The following is a 14,360-nucleotide window of genomic DNA, read 5'->3' on the forward strand; positions in this document are numbered from 1 at the left end:
AAGAAAGAGCAAACAGACACACATGCTGTCATTTAATGGAATCTCTGCCTCATGCTCTACAAAATCCCAGGTCTGGATTAGCCACACACGGAGCCGTGCACATCACAAACACCTAGGGTATGAGTGGTCACGTGTTTGGAAAAAGGAATTTCGGTTTTCAATACATGAAAACCTTTGTTTCTCAGTGGACAGAAGTGTGTGTGCTGAATGATTCATCATTAATTTTTAACCTGTGGTGTAAGAGGCAGAGAAAGACAAAAAGAGAGACAGAGAGGGTGGGGCATACACAGGCAGGGAGCAGAAAGAAGCAGACAAATCAGAGAAGCTACGGCAAATAGTGGAAAGAGCTAGGATCCTGGGCAGGACTGACTCATAAGATAAATACTTAGTGAATGGCATTTAGAAAAGTTTTCTTGGTCTAAGGAGTCTCTATCCACGTTTTGGAAATTGTCCCGGCTGCTCTTAGGGCTCTCATTTGTTAAATATGCAGTGAATTGCCGGTCATTGAGGAAAATGTGGCAAAGGCAATGGGTCGCCATCATCTAAAAATACACATCAGCGAATACTCAGACATCTGCACCACCCTTTTGGCCTCAGCATTTGCCTGATACTCACAAAGTGGAATGGCAACATCAGAGATAAATGTTACGTATGCAAGTTCCTACACTCAATGACAACTAGAAAGATGGTTTTTAGCTATCTGTATGTTGCAAGTGTCTAGATCAGGAGTCTGGGAATAAACTGGTAGCACCTCAAACCATACCATGAAGGAATCAAATATAAGCAAGAAAGTTTGGCAAGACTCCTAGGGGGGAAACTATATAGAAGCACCCAAAGATTTCTGGTCACTCTGCAATAGGAAAATCAGGACATAGGCAGGTATACCAGGAAGCATTCTGTGGGTCATTAGGGACTTTTGCATTTCATAATCAATTCCAGACTATCATAAATGATACCTAGACAATGGCTTAATGTTGCCAGGTTCCAGCGGTCTAGCAAATTTTACAGTCTTGAACATTAACACAATTTCTCTATTAAAGGCATGTTATGGCTCATGACTCATGTTGATTGTTGATAACTTGTGAATGGCTTACAAGTTCAAGTCTTCTACACCCAGTTTAAGACCTAGGCCATGTACAGCCCAAAGATACAGCTCATGGAGATCTTTTAACCCAAAGAATTCCAATGGATCCAGCAAAATATCTATATGGCATCAGTCTTCAATCCTATCCTTCTGATCTTGCAAATAAGCAAGTGTAAACAGGGTGACACAATTAAAACACACAAATGGAGTCCCCGCAGATCCCTAGATTATGTGTCAATTGTGGAATTGTCAATAACCATGATTGGTTTATCCTTCAACTGTGAAGAGTATCCTTCACAGTTGTCTACTCTTGTGTTGTCTGGGCACTCTAGAGCTAAACAGAGCAACAGTGCCATTTAGAGATGAGTCAAGGATATAAATGATACTTAAAGCTCATCAAATTAAAAAATCAGTAATGACTGCTGAGTCTCATATGGATAGTTCAATGGCATGGAAACCCATTTTCCAATATGTAATGAAATGTCTCAGCAATGGCTTTCTTTTGTGGGAGAACAACAGGGTCAGAAACAGAAGCTCCAGGAAAACTTGAAGCAATTAAAAACAATTCCAGGGAAGCGGACTTGGCCCAATGGATAGGGTGTCTGCCTACCACATGGGAGGTTCGCTGTTCAGACCCTGGCCTCCTTGACCCGTGTGGAGCTGGCCCATGTGCAGTGCTGATGCACACAAGGAGTGCAGTGGCACGCAGGGGTGTTCCCCACATAGGGGAGCCCCTTTTGCAAGGAGTGTGCCCCGTAAGGAGAGCCACCCAGAGCAAAAGAAAGTGCAGCCTGCCCAGGAATGGCGCCGCACACATGGAGAGCTGACACAACAAGATGACGCAACAAAAAGAGACACAGATTCCTGGTGCCACTGATAAGGATAGAAGTGGTCACAGAAGAACACATAGCAAACAGACACAGAGAGCAGACAACTGGGGGTGGGGAGGGGGGAAAGGGGAGAGAAATAAATAAATAAATCTTTAAAAACAAAAAAAAACCCATTCCAAATGAGATGATTTATGGGTTTTATACATCTCATGTTGGCTGGAATGCATATTAGTTACAATAGATACAGCAGCCTAGAATGCTAGAATGCGTTGCTGGAAGTTCAGATGTTATTCCCCTCATTCCCAACAAGAATAGCTGAAATGGAATCGTGCAGTGTCTTTCCTCAAATTCAACCTCTGCTAATTCCAGGAGAAGCACATCATTGAAACATAGACTACTGGGAAGCAGGGTCTTCCTGAACTTTTGAGAAATTCCAAGAATAAAGGAAAATATGCATGGATACTACTTAAATCTGACATGTCCTTAATAACTGGGGACTGTTCAGCCAGTCGTGATACTAATATCCATGACAAGCCACGGATAAGTTGGGCTAGGCCAAGGTTTTCCAAAACCTTGCCATCATCTAAAAAGGTATATTGCTCTAGACCTCTATATCTCCTCATGACTCAACTTCTATACTTCATTAATTTGTGAGGAAAAAAAAGTGTCAACGTTTCTGTTGGTGTACATTTCTACATAATTCTTCCACTTGGTTCTGAAAGACTTTGAATGGTAGAGCCTTCAAGATGGCGCTCTCTCTTATGGAAGGTTTGGCACTCCTGAACACGTTCTGGATAGCATGTGTCTGTTCCTGCTCACCCTGATGGCAAATGTATTTTCTCATCTACTAGGGATATTATGATATTACCAATTATTCCTTTAATTCCCACGACAGAATGATAGTGTCACTGGCTGGAGCTTTTGGGCAATTATAAATATGAGGTTTGGGTCTATCAAGAGACTCCTATGAGGGCCTCCTCTGCCCCACCTTCCTCTTTAGACACCTGCCATATGCTTGTTCTTAAGCTCGTCAAGTGAGCCAAGCTCCTTCCAGCACTCCAAGTCTTTGCACACGCTGTTCCTCCATAACACTTCTCCCACCTCTGTTTGTCAGTCTAACTTTGCTCAGTTCCTTGCTGAGATGACAATTTTCTCAGCCTCCTCATCTAGGCACGGGCCCTTAGAGCATCCTATATCCTCCTATATAGCACCTAACCAGGTTCATCATGTGTGTCCATCACTCAAGACTGTGGCAGCGACCATGACTTAGGGTCATCATCCTAACCTCAGAGACTTGTTCATGGCGGGAGCTCAAGAATTCACACTGAGTGGATGAACCAAAGAGGTTATAGGAAGGATAATAAGTGTCAGAGGATTATTTAGGATTCAACTGATTTGGCTACATTCTTTATGATTTCCAGGATTTCTTGTCTGTCATAGATAGCATGAAGTCCAGAATACATATATTGTTGACTATCTATCCACAAATTTAATCTTCAGCCCTGGCTATGGAACCTAACACTCCTTTTTTAATAATAAGGCAAGATTTCAAAATCATATTGAAGGAGTATTAACTACAATAAGTGGAAAAGATACACTAAAACCAGTTGGAACCTCTTTTTTAATTTTCTGGGATAGAACTAATTTTAAATATTGTACCTTAGATCAAATGATGCCCCATTTTAGGTTTGAAAAATATGGTTACTGTATGCCATAGAGTATGTCTGGAAATGCCACAAAGATAAGTTCAGATGAATGAACTATTATATCTTTTTATATTTTAAATGATCACTGGTTTCTCCTCATAAATTAAGGACATTTTCCAACTATATTAGAACATACCATTTTTATTCCTTCATCATACAATGCTTTCTTTAGACAACAGCTTCCACAATATTACGCACATTCAGTATTTCTTTCATTTACATTTGTAAGTTTTCAACCTTCCTGATTTTTTGTACCCACTCAAGAATGATTAGACAGTTTTGCAATTTGTGATAGCTTTTTTTTTTTTTTAAGGTCTGGGCACAATGTCTTTAATTTTGTAGATGTAAGACTAAAGAAAAGTATTGAAGAATTACACTATTATGATCTAGTTCAGATGGAAACATAGATACTTGATGATAATAAGCATAAGCATTAAGTCACATAGGGCCTCGTTCACTGTTTCATGAGTCTTGCTGCTCAAATGTCCCAAAACAGGAAGTGGGGTCATCTCACCCTGTCAACTTGATAAAAGGGTCCAGGCAAGACTTAGCTCCATCACAGAACTCCTCTGTGTGAGCACAGTACGTTATAGATAACTATGCATTTTCTAACATTCCTGTCTTGGTCCAGAAATAAATGGAGACTCAAGTAATTACTTCTGTTAACAAAGAATCAGATCTAAGAAGGAAATACTAAGGGCCCCAGCCCCCACTTCCCCTACTTTAGAAAGCTGCTTGCTTTCTGATTCCCCTACAACTTAGGATAGAGGGAAGAGGAGAGGCCAGACAGAAGGGGCAGTGCCAGGCCTGACATTCCTACCTCCACTCTCGAAGGTGTCATCTGAAAAGGCTGTTTTTGTCTGCTAAACTACCTGAAGAACAGGGCAGGACTGCACCTTAAGCAAGAAAGGCCACGGCTCACCTGACATTTTAGCTGACCCTGGGCCTGCCTCTGGGAATTGAATTGACCCAGTTCAATTCCAAGTGGAGAAGGAGCTAAAGAAGGGAGGGGGCAGAAAGGACTAGCCATGCTGAGGAAAAAGGGAAGAAAACACCAAATTCTGAAATGTATTCATGCAAAATAGTTGCCCAAATTCTGGCTTGTTTTGGTAGTTGATTTTAAAGTCCAGTTTGGTGGGATCATTCTTTTCTCTGTAGATCTTCTTGCTCAAAAAAAATAGTCTGGTGGAGCAAACTTCCTTCCTCTTCAAAACTGTCTCAAGGCTTTGTTTCATTTTAGGAAAACAATTTCAAAAAGGAAATTGGAAGTCAAGTGGGTTTTGCTTTCCAGGTAACTTTGCTAGACTGCATTTTGTCTCTATCTGTCCACTTAAAGAGGCATTTTGTCTGCCTGCTTTGCCAAAGAGTGGGTGCTTATGGCACAAACAGTAGGTGCTTAAGGCAGGAAGAACAAACAAACAAAACAAGAACAAGAGACAATGACAAGGAATCAGAGCTAGACAGGACCCGGAAAGCACACTTAGGCCAATCTCCTTGTTTACAAAGAGAATGTCATAGGTTAAGGCAGTTTCAATGTACTAGGAAGAACCTTGAATTTGGGCTCAGAAAGTCTGGTCCCCACTGTTTACTGGTGACCTTGGGCAGATCCCTTAACCTACCTCAAAGGGTGAACAGGATAAGAGAGTGCTCTGCCAACACTTAAGTGCTATACAGAGGAGGTCAGGCAGCTGGAGGGAGGCTGTCCACCACCAAGCAAAGTCTATTATTTTCCCCTTCTGCATATGTCTGGCTGTAAGCCCATAGCCCTAGGACTTTTGTTTATTATCAATCAAAATGTAACAGTTCTGCCTTTTCAAAGTCCACGGTTGACAGTCAAATGGAATTATTTTGCCAATTCATTTGGGTTGGATACCTACTCTACTGTGCCCCTCAACAAGAATCATTAAACCAAGAAGCAAGATGTCTATTGAAAGGAAACATTAAGAAGAAAGTTGAGATAAAGTTTAGATTTAATAAGGATGCTGGAAGCTACTGGCTTCAGACAAGCTTAATTTTCTAGTAAAAACAGTAGGCTAGGGTGGAGTACCTGCCATTACAATCCCTGAGCAAGTCAGCATCTAAGCAACCATTGTTGAAGTACTTCAGAGAATGGGACAGGAAGGAATTTTAGTTTTATTTAGTAAATATATTGAGGGCTCTGACTGATCTAGTCTGGTGGGGTGTTTAAGACCTACACTGATTTGGTTGGCAGAATTCTCATTTCTACTACATTCTGAACTTCTTTAATGGGTCATTTGTTACTGGATTAGGCATAACTATTTCAAATCATACACAAAGCATAAGCTTATTCAGTTAGTCCACTAAATGATATTGCTTCTTCTGATCTCAGAGAGCTAATCCTTACAAATTTTAAGATAAAAGACCATGTATGAAAAGATGCTTATCTTCACCAGTCATCAGTAAAAAGCAACTTCGACCCTAAAGAGGAACCATTTCACCCATCCATTTGGCAAAAATTTTAAAAGTCTGACAAAATCAAGCATGGCAAATTTGGAGCCACCGGAATTCACATGTGGGTGCTTAGCGTGAAAATTAGCACAACCACCTTGCGAGGCAGTTTGGAAACTATCTGGTACTAGACAGTTTATACTATTTAATGAAGTCAAAGATGTGCGTATACTATGACATAGAAAATCCCCTCTAAGGTTTGGTCTCCAGAGCTGTGTTAACTTTTCAGTGCTAGCCAAGACCACCAGTCCAAAGGGTCGCCAATGTAAGCATACATTAGAATCACCTGGAGGACTTGTTAACACGTTACATATGATGGCAAAATAAACGAAGTTCCACCCGCAGCACACTTTGGTATTTTCAATTCCATCCCATCCCATTCCATGCTGACCCATTAAGTTAATTTCAAACCTACTAGTACAGTGTTTCTGAGAGAGAAGGGCCCCACCCAGGATGACGCTGATGCTGAGGTGAGTGGTTAAACTTGTGCTTTCCTTCAATTTGTTGCACAACATACCAAAGATTGTACTTCTTTATAGCAGAGGTCCACTAAAAGGATACATTTCTGTCATGTAAATAAACACTTGCCCATTTATCAACACCCATTTCATGAAGGTTTTATTTTTTAAGATTTATTTATTTATTCATTTCTCTCCCTTCCCCCACCCCACCCCGGTTGTCTGTTCTCTGTGTCTATGTGCTGCATCTTCTTTGTCCGCTTCTGTTGTTGTCAGCGGCAGGGGAATCTGTGTTTCTTTTTGTTGCGTCATCTTGTTGTGTCAGCTCTCCGTGTGTGCAGTGCTATTCTTAGGCAGGCTGCACTTTCTTTCGCGCTGGGCGGCTCTCCTTACGGGGCGCACTCCTTGCGCGTGGGGCTCCCCTACGCGGGGACACCCCTGCGTGGCAGGGCACTCGTTGCACACATCAGCACTGTGCATGGGCCAGCTCCACACGGGTCAAGGAGGCCCAGGGCTTGAACCGCGGACCTCCCATGTGGTAGACGGACGCCCTAACCACTGGGCCAAGTCCGACGCCCTCATGAAGGGTTTTGATGTAAGGAAAGATCACCTGGATGGCACTTTCACCAGGTGGGCTTCCAGGCTCTACCCGTCACACTAAGGCCAGCCCAGGGCCTGCACAAAGCCTGTATGTGGACTTCATGCCCTGACGAATGGATGTTAACCCCACATTCCCAGCAGTTTCTAAAGGCACAATGCATTGAGTTAGAAATGCCCTCTTAAAAGACAACTTTTGGAACACTGTCTGATAGGAAGTCCCGTATTGCCTCTCCACATGTCCTACATGAAGTGGGACAGGCCCCTGGCACGGATGCCATACTCTTCTCATCCTTGCCAATGGCAGAAAACCAGGCCTGGTGAGGCCTCAGCATCCTCTTCCGTGCAGGCTGCAGGCAGCTACAACTGCCACTCAGAGTTGGCGTGCCAGGCAAGCCCTGCTCTCTACCCCCGACCTGTAGGACAGAATGTAAACAGCTGTTCAAAGGCCTGGCTCAAGGTACTCTTCTCCAGGAGCTTCTGGTGGAGAAATTCTCACTAGTGTAGTATCTGGAGCTCAAAGTCCTAGAATACCATTTCTTTGCATGTTCTACAGAACCCTATTTCAGGTTCAGAGAAAGAAAGGCTCTATGATTAGATAAATTTGGAAAGCATTATAGACTGACTCTCCTATTTTAGAAATTCTCCATGCACATTAGTATATGAAAGCCCCTGCAGTTTAAACTAGAATTCCTTATTCCCCAAACTTATTTGACTATGATTTTTTTTTTGTAGGGGGGAAGTGAAGGACCCTCATAACACCTTGCAGAATTAATTTTGGAAAAAACATACTTTGAAAAATGCTACTTTAGCTCACCTTTATGATAATAAAGAAAAATGCAACGCTAATACAAGCATCCACTGAATCAACAACCCAGATTCTTTCAAGTGAAAAAAAAATACAACAAAACAAAACAAAAAAAACTACCAAGGTCTTAGATCAATCAAGAAGGCAAGTATTTCTCAATCGTCTACTATGCTAGCTGGCAGAATGAAAAAGTACAAGAGAAGAGAAAAAATTGCTTAAGAAATGTATCTGGCTGACACAACTAAATTGCTTTGTTTCACACAGAAAATCTTCAGTAGAAATAGTAGCACTAGTACTACTACTAAGTACTTTCTATGCATTAATGCATTTACTCTCACACCAATCTGAGAGGTGATACATTACTTTCCCACTTTTTTTTGGATGGGTAAACTAAGGTGGGGAGAAGTTAAGTGACTTGCCTAAGGTCACACAGCAGTGACTGTGCTGATTCTAAGTGTCAAAGGGGTGCAAGGAAAGGAGGGGGGAGCTGGGGACTAGTCAGCCTAAGGTAGGTTCAGGGAGCTGGATTTTGAGCTGGATTGTGATGGTGGGTGAGGAGAATTTAGCAAGGAGAGATGCTAAGGGAGGTAGTGTTTCTAACTTGGGGGATGGCTTGGCTACAGAGCCATGGAAAAGAACTCAAAGAAATGGGGAAATAGGAGAAGCTGGGTCTTCTCATGCATCTCCCCATGGCTTAATCAGAGTGGATTACCTCAACAGCCCACTGCCAAGGGCCCCACTGTGATATCTGACATAGTGAATCCCTTATCCTTTGTATCAGCCAACAGAGAAATAACATTTAGCCATTAGCAAGGGCATTTAAAATCATCAATTTTCTATCAATTCTTCTTTAGAGTCTGAAGAGAATTCTGATTCAAGATCTTACACCTGCTCTCTCCGGTGCAGGCAGAAGGCTAACACCAGGGTATATCCAGGACTTGGGTTTCAAAGCTCAAAGAGGCTGCTTGCTGCCATCCAGTCTGTGTGGGGTGGGGTGGGGGTGGGGGGCTCCTACTGACCAGGTCATGAACAGCAAAGCTGAGAACTCACAGCTGGGTTGCACACAAGCAAGTTAATTGCAAATGTCTTGAAGCCTAAAAATGGACTCCCCGTTTTCCTCGGAGGTTTACAAAGATGCACTGTCTGCAGAATTTCTTTTGCCTTTGTGCAATCTCCAGTCGGCCACTTTAATAAGGGGCTGGAGCCAGAGGCTGCCTTTCACATGGCTTGAATCAACTTTGACGCACAGGACTGCAGGGTTCCCTGGAGGCCAGCGCGGCTGTGCACTGAGAGTGCGCAGCAGGGGGCGGGGGCTGCGCCCAGGGCCAGATGGCCTGGGCGCTCACCCCCCCAACAGACAGTCTGTGGTCACGTGACCTTGCTCATGTTACTTAACCTGTCCGCTCTTGGTCTAGTCCTCTCTAAGATCAGACAATGATCACAGGGTGGCCGGTGAGCTGAGTGAATGAACACACTTCACGCGCAGCGCTTGGCACAGAGTGAATACTTCACTGCTAAAGTTACTGGAATGAAGGGCCTGCGTTCTCTCCTGGCTCATGCCAGCATGTTCTGTGGCCAGTTTTGGCTACCTTGGGGAGGGCAGGTCATCTGTCCAAATCCCAGTCTCCTCCAAAACGAGGACATCAACCGCATCTGCCCCTCTATTCCCGCCACGGGTGTTTTTCTGATTCTTGGCTTCCATCACCCGAGATGAATAACAGCACCAACAAGAAAGAGATGTTTCACGCATCAACGGTGGAGGACAAAGCTTAAAGTAGTGTTATCATAGCCACATGTAGTTTTCCTCTGCTGCTGGCAGTGCATAATTGCCAACAAATGGCTACAAGAAAAAAAGGGGCAGTTTTATGTAGTTCAGTCTTAATAAACCCATGAATACATTTACACATACATACTTGAAAAAGTCTTTAAGAAAGAGAATAATGGAATTTAAATGGAAGGTGCGAAAAGATCAGAACAAAAACATTAAAATATCCTCAGAGTTCGGGTTAATTCAAAATGTTCTTTAAATATTTTAAAATGAGAAATTGGATTAGAGAAGTTAAAACCTTGGTTTTTTCCTCATATTGTAATAACGCCTCTGTCTCCATCTTTGCTATCTGACCACTGACCTCCAGTCCTCTTGTCCCACATCCGGGCAAGCTGCTAAGAACACCTGCACGCTCCTCCTATCCCGGGCAGACCTGCCCAGCTTGGGGGAGCCCTCACCACGGCTCCACCCCAACCCCAGGAGACTCACAGCCTGCTGCCCCTCCCTTCACTCAAACCCTTCTGGACTGGCTGGGGAGCCTGCCCTGCTCTCCCCAGAGAGGCCCATTATGTACAACAACCCTTCCCAGACCTTAGTGCCCGTGAGGCATTGTGGGTCTAGAGAGCCAGAGCAATTTTCAGTGGAGGTGCACCTGTGCTTTGTTTCTGATGGAAAAGCCAAGTAGACTGCATTATAGTTAACTAAAACATTAATATGTGTGAATTTGATGAGAGAAACTTTTTATTAACAGATTAAAAAAATTTTTTAAAGATCATGGATCATACAAAATGTTACATTAAAAATATGAGGAACCCATATACTCCCACTCCTCACCCTCCCCCCACTCCTCCCACATCACCAAATTCTTTCACCAGTGTGGCACATTCATTGCATTTGATGAATACATTTTGGAGCACATGGATTATAGTTGACGTAGTTTACACTCTCTCCGAGCCCATTTAGTGGGTTATGGCAGGATATATGATGTCTTGCATCTGTCCCTGCAATATCATTCAGGACAACTCCAAGTCCCGAAAATGCCCCCACATCACACCTCTTCTTCCCTCTCTCTGCCCTCAGCAACTCCTATGGCCACTGTCTCCACATCAATGATACCGTTTCTTCCATTGCTAGAGTCACAATAATTCTGTTTTAGAATACCAGTCCACTCTAATCCATATTTTATTCCTCTATCCTGAGGACCCTGGCATGGCAATGTCCCCTCCACCTCTAACTTGAGAGGGGGCTTAGATCCCACATGGCTGAAGGATGGAGAGAAGCTTCTTGCATTCAATATAGACCTAACATACCCTAATTAATAGGGAATAAAAGTATTAAAAAGAGAAAAATGAAATATTAACAGCACTTGGCAAAAGTTGAGGAGGGAAATTCAGATTTACCTGTAATTTTTCTTCAGTGTTTTGTTATGTTTACTTTCTCAGAGAGATACCAAATGAGTCTTCAGAAACTAACCTTGGACAAGGAGGTTGGCATCTTACCAGGTTTAAGAGGTACCCACTGAGTCAGGATGACTAAAGGCACCAGAATAATAGCACTGAGTCAGGCCAGAGCCAGGGAAGACCCAAGCTTGCCAAGTCAGCCTTCAGAACCGCCCACGCCTCTTTCTGTCTCTGACACTGTCCTTACTCTCATTTCCATCTCCCAGATGCTGTGCTCTCCTGCTTCTCTTAAAGATGCCAAAAAAGATCTTGCATTTTTCTGATATGAGGACATAAAGATGCTGCAGATATAACCATTATGCAAAACGGATTATAATGGTGGTTTTTTTTTTTTTAGTGCTTCAAAGGCTTAAATAACCAGAACTTTTCAAGGTATGAAAACAGTGTAGAAAGTCTCTGTTGTACTTTTAACCTTCCTTCATTGCAGATAGTTACCTCAAAACTATCACCCCAGAAAGTACACTTGACTATGTCGGAGGTACAGCATCAAATGTGCTGTCAGTCACTGTGATTCAATGGGACTAAATTCAGTTAGGCAACATCTGTCTCTGGAAGCTTCCTGTAAGTGATGGGCTGCCTTTTCGTGACCCTCTTCACAGGTGAATTAACCTATCTCCACCTTCCAGAAGAAGCCACTTCTACTCTAAAAATTTGGATCCCAGCCTTTTTCTCTCTCATTCTTTCAGGACTATAAAGTGGAATTTTCCAAAGATCACATAAAGGATGATACTGCAAGAAATTGAATGCAGAGCCGACTTGAGAATCCAGTTGTCTTCTCATGTTAGATATTAAAGAGATGTAGAAAAATGTAAAACAATGCCACTCTTCTCAAACTTCTTGTAACTGTTGTTCTTAGGCACTATGGTGATTTTTCACAAGAAATGCTCCTTGTGTTCATATAATGGGCTTATTATTGTTATTTTTATATATAAAATTAGTTTTTAAAAATATCTGTTTTATTTTCAAATATGGTAAGTGTTCTAAAACAAATGCACTTTGTGATCCTCAGTAATCTTTAAGAGTAATCGGGTCTCGAGGAGAAAATGTTTGCGAACCATTGTCTTAAAGCAACATGGAAAGCAAGATCGCTCCCCTTCTTACAGTAGCATGAAAAGACAGAATCTGTGGATGAGGGAGGAAAGTCCTTCAAGGGTTTGGAAGCTCCCTGCCTCAGCTGTACCTCCTGCTTTTGAACTCTCTGCCACTTTTTCCACAGCAGCAGAGCTAAGTCCAGGCTGCCTGGCTCTGCTGCCCTTTCCAGGCATAACTCTCACAAAGGGTACGAAAGAGTAGATGTCCGGTTTTCCCCAGAGCAGCATCCTACCAAATTCCCAGTGATAACTGAAAGATACAAGGCAGAGACGCAGCCTCATGTCCTGAATAAAACCAAGTTCCTTGTACATGCAGATATAATGAACTATCAAAATAATTAGATGGTGCCTGCAGGTGAATGCTAATCCAGCCTTCTTCCTATTGGGGAACAGATACAGCATGGCGAGCGTTTCTGCACTGACTTTTTTTTTTTTAAGATTTATTTATTTCTCTCCCCTTCCTCCCACCCCAGTTGTCTGTTCTCTGTGTCTATTTGCTGCGTGTTCTTCTTTGTCCACTTCTGTTGTTGCCAGCGGCATGGGAATCTGTGTTTCTTTTTGTTGCGTCATCTTGCTGTGTCAGCTCTCCATGTGTGCAGCGCCATTCCTGGGCAGGCTGAACTTTCTTTCGCGCTGGGCAGCTCTCCTTATGGGGCGCACTCCTTGCGCGTGGGGCTCCCCTATGCGGGGGACACCCCTGCGTGGCAGGGCACTCCTTGCACGCATCAGCACTACACACAGGCCAGCTCCACACGGGTCAAGGAGGCCCAGGGGTTGAACCGCGGACCTCCCATGTGGTAGACAGACGCCCTAACCACTGGGCCAAGTCCCTGCACTGACTTTTGAAGTCTATGAAAGTGAGAAGGATGAAGATGGACTCTGGTATATTATGCCTCTCAGGAGACAGTTGGAATAAAATTGTTGGTGTGAGGCTGGCAGTTGCATCTATTCTGGAATTTTATAAACCCTGACACTAAGGCAAAAAAAAAAAGGATGTTAACAACTGAGACAGATCGGTCATCTAACCACCGACCAACAAAATAGTAAGAAGTTGTTTTTGTGTTTCAAGCAGAAAAACTGAGCTCCTAGTGAGCACATTCAGCTTTGAAAAACTATATTATTTAACCGAGGGCATCTTGTTTTCAAATTTTAGAAGTTTTAAAATAAACTGTTTTGCATTTTAAGTTGCCAATAAAAGAGACCGAGTTATTTTAATGCACTTTTTTCCCCCACTAGGAACTTGCACTTTGAACAGTAACTAAAGGCATTCAGGGGGACTGTCTTCTCTTGAGGTTCACGGAACCTGCCAACTTTTTAGAGAAGGGTTTCCATTCATCTGGAGAAATCTCCACAGGAGGATCTTTAAGCATATGTCATCAAGCATAACCTCCCAGAAAATCATTGGCCATAACGGCTGGCGCAAAGCATGGTACCCGGGAGCTTATAAAAACAACTCTGACTCTGAGCTGCCACTCAATGTTCCTGATTCCTAAACAGAACGTATTTCCAAGTCAGGTCTCCAGCTGCATTAGGGCATTTGCTAAAACACCAAGCTCCCGCCTGGGTTTGTTCTCTAGGGAGTTACAGGCAGAGAAACACCGCAGCTTTGTAGGAATCGTGAATAAATTAGAAGTTGGGTCTATCTTCTTAAAAGGCCCGAGAGAAAAAAGAAGTGGCATTTCTTATTTTGGATTTTCCTCGAGAGCTCAAACTAGTACTTGATTTGGCAAATAAATAAGCAATTGCATTACTTTCATTAGGACAGTGGTAGAAACTAGACTCAAGCAATAAAATTCAGATGGACTCCCTCCTACCTTTAGACTGAAAGCTATGGATGATTCATGTTATCCGTTAAGTGTGCAACTAAAATATGTTAGGATTTCTCATATTTTTAAGAGTACTTATCACTGTTAGGTGAAACCACCACCCAAATTCCCCCATCTTAAATGTATGTCCATTGTGATGAAAATGCAGAAAAGGAGATAGAGCTCTTTACAAATATTAAGATCAAGGATTAAGCATGTTCCAAATCCCACCTAGAATCCTGCCACCTGCACAGGGTTTGGCTGTTTACTATTTTCTTGAGAGT

General features: G+C 42.9%; 1 protein-coding gene across 28 annotated transcripts in view; it reads right to left on the minus strand.

The window, feature by feature from the left end:
- Positions 1–14,360, minus strand: part of MCF2L (MCF.2 cell line derived transforming sequence like) — a 370,234-nt gene that overhangs the window by 134,566 nt on the left and 221,308 nt on the right. The window lies entirely within an intron of this gene.

This window comes from Dasypus novemcinctus, chromosome 15 (assembly GCF_030445035.2).
Source record: "Dasypus novemcinctus isolate mDasNov1 chromosome 15, mDasNov1.1.hap2, whole genome shotgun sequence".
In the NCBI taxonomy this organism is placed as follows: Eukaryota; Metazoa; Chordata; class Mammalia; order Cingulata; family Dasypodidae; genus Dasypus; species Dasypus novemcinctus.